The sequence below is a fragment of the Penaeus japonicus genome, unplaced genomic scaffold, assembly GCF_977035675.1.
Source record: "Penaeus japonicus unplaced genomic scaffold, GWHDUDI00000001_assembly GWHDUDI00000015, whole genome shotgun sequence".
Taxonomy (NCBI): domain Eukaryota; kingdom Metazoa; phylum Arthropoda; class Malacostraca; order Decapoda; family Penaeidae; genus Penaeus; species Penaeus japonicus.
In genome coordinates, this window is record NW_028234417.1 from 37,473,310 (window position 1) to 37,476,593 (window position 3,284).

The following is a 3,284-nucleotide window of genomic DNA, read 5'->3' on the forward strand; positions in this document are numbered from 1 at the left end:
TATATATATATATATATATATATATATATATATATATGATTAATTATAATAGGCCATAATAATCAAATATATATATATTTATGCATATTAAATTATATATATAAATATATATATATCTATATATTATATAAAGTATAATAAATATATATATATATATATATATGTATGCATAATATATATATATATATAATATAGATATATATATATATATATATATAATATACAATACATATATATATATATATATATAAATTATATATATATATATACAATAAATATAAAGTAAGAATGCATGTGTGTTTATATATATATATATATATATATTATATATTAATATATATATATATAATATATATTTGTATGAAATGTTCTGCGATGTTGTGCTAATATATATACATACATATATATATATATATATATATATATATATAAAATATATATATATTATTTATACAGACAAACAAAAAATAAGTGTGTATGTATATATAAAAGTATAATTTATAAGCATCAAATATTTATATATATACTTTTATATATATTATATATATATATTCATGTCAATACATTTATGTATAAAATATATATACATATATATTTATATGTTATATATATATAAAATAGTATATATAATTACATATATATATATATATATATCAATATTTATATATACAAATATATATAACAAATACATATATATATATACATGATATATATATATATATATATCTAAATATAGATTATATATGTAAATATACCATAAATAAATATATATATATATATATATAAATTAATACTATATATTATATATATATTAGATATATATATATATTTATATTATACATACATACTATTGGTGTGTGTGTGTATATATATGTATATATATATATATACAATATATATCAAAAATATGTAAGATATATAATATATGTATATATATAATATATATATATATATATATATATTTTTTTTTAAAATTATTAGATTAATATATATATGTATATATATATATACGCACTCACCGAAAGTTATTCAGAAGCCTCCCCCACCTCCGCAGCCGAATCTCACGGGAGCGGGACTGTCCCTATCACGGCAGCCCCCCCCCTCCTCCCCCCAGGACAGGCAAGCCGTAAGTTGAGCCTCATGAAATATATTCCTTTGATCAGCGACTCAAAGCGACATTCGCAGACTCGTCCGCGGGAACCGGTCGCTCGCTCTCCGCTTCTTCCTCGCGTCTCGCTTCCACGTCCTATGTATATATATACACATATATAGATATATGTACATATATACATATATACATACATATACTGAATATACATACACACACACACACACACACACACACACACACACACACCGATAATAAATATATATATATAATATAATATATATATAATATATATATATCAATATATTATGTGTGTGTGTGTGAGTGTGGTGTGTGTGTGTGTGTGTGTGTGTAAGTGTGTGTGTGTGTGTGTGATGTGTGGTGTGTGAGTGTGTGTGTGTGATGTGTGTGCTGTGTATGTAAAATGTATTTATATATATAAATATCTATTTATATATATATATATATATATATATATATATATATATATGAAACTTATATGTATGTATGTATAACCCGAGTCTGTGTTCATCTGCGGACCTGGCCCTGTCGGTCAAAAGGCCGCCGTAAAATGTTCTGCGCTCTCATCTGTCGACGCTTGCTAAGAGCTTGAGAGAGCTTGTGAGAGTTTGAGAAGGCCTTTAAGAGCTTATGAGATTTTATAGCAGCTTATAAGAGCTTGTGAGGACCTGTGAGAGTTTTCAAGAGTTTACCGGAGTTTGCGAGACATGAAATCTTACCCAGCACAAGTACGTTTTGAGTCGTGCATGAAGAGCTGACTTACCAAGAGCCCTGTCTTCTCACAAATAAGAATGAGGTTTACAAGCATATTCGCCAACATGAAATAAGAACGAGCAAATCCTGGAGTACTCTGGCACGCCGATCTCCGTCGCTGTGTATTCTGAGGCTGGACGAAGATACAGCCTGACTGAAGCGAAACATGGTACCGTGTTTTTATCAAAGCTCCACAAGATAAAACGTATTCGAATATGTATTTGTGTATCATTTCCGATTCAGATTTGGTTTGAATTTCTCTTGCATAAAATCAACATTTTTTGTAGTATATTCAGTTCGATCTTCACATACGGTTAAGTCACGATTGAGCATCAAAGTAACTATACGTTGAAACTAAACCTGTTTTGAAAAGGCTTGCAAAATAGTTTCGAAGAGATTCCACGTCGAATATTGCATGACCGGATGAGGCCATTGAGGGTGAAGGGGGGTCCCTGTGCATCCACTGAGTCTTTTGAATGGATTCCCAATTAAGTATCACACACTAGTGAATAAATGAACCTTCCATCACTGAAGCGTGCTAACCTTTCTATTTAATTTCAGTAATATCATTGATGTGACACGATTAACTTCATATCATTAAGAGACATGAGAGACAGCTGGCCATTTTACCGCGTAAATTTGGAGACATTTCAGTGACTCATGCTATGCGAGAATATGAGCCACATAGGTCATGTTGTAGCGTATTTCGATGTGGACATCATGAGGGTTACAAGTGAAATGTGAAGGTAATTTCTCAGGTCAGATGAAAGCAAGAATTCGTCAGTGTTTAAGGCTAGATTGCATTGACGTTTGCATGGGACGGTAAGCTAATTTTTAAACGAATATTTTCGCTTAATTAAATATCTTTAATACGAAACTGAAGGAAGGTCTTTTATATGTTTACGAAACCAGCAAAGATTTCAGTGATCCTAGCATATGGCATAAGTTGGTAGAGGATTTTCATGATGGCTAAATCTGAAATCTGAACTTATATAGGCATCCTCATATCCAGGAAAATATTCGACTATATTTTCCACTCAGATTCCGGAAGGTCAAGGGTGACGATAAAAGTCAAATTAATTGGGAAAAGACTGGCTGCTCCACATGGAAGGAGGTGCGAGGGTCGATGACGAGGAGAAATACGGCGTTTCTTGTTTTGGGATCACCTTCACACTCCGCCCCAGAAAGTGCAACATATCTAGACGGTGTTTCACGCGCCGTAAAAAAAGAGTAATCTTTATTCTAAAAAAAGCTTCTTTGGTGCCGTTTCTCGCACATCTCCGAGAGTGGAGGTTCTTCGGGCACTCAGGCGGTTCCGAATCTGGGACTCATGGAGCGTAGTTGCAGCAGATTGCCAGTAACTAAGAGGAACTTGAGTTATGTTAAGAAGTCTCTTTGCCAC

At 31.2% G+C, this 3,284-nt stretch overlaps 1 protein-coding gene across 1 annotated transcript in view; it reads right to left on the reverse strand.

The window, feature by feature from the left end:
* Positions 1–3,284, reverse strand: part of LOC122256767 (glutamate-gated chloride channel) — a 179,991-nt gene that overhangs the window by 43,300 nt on the left and 133,407 nt on the right. The window lies entirely within an intron of this gene.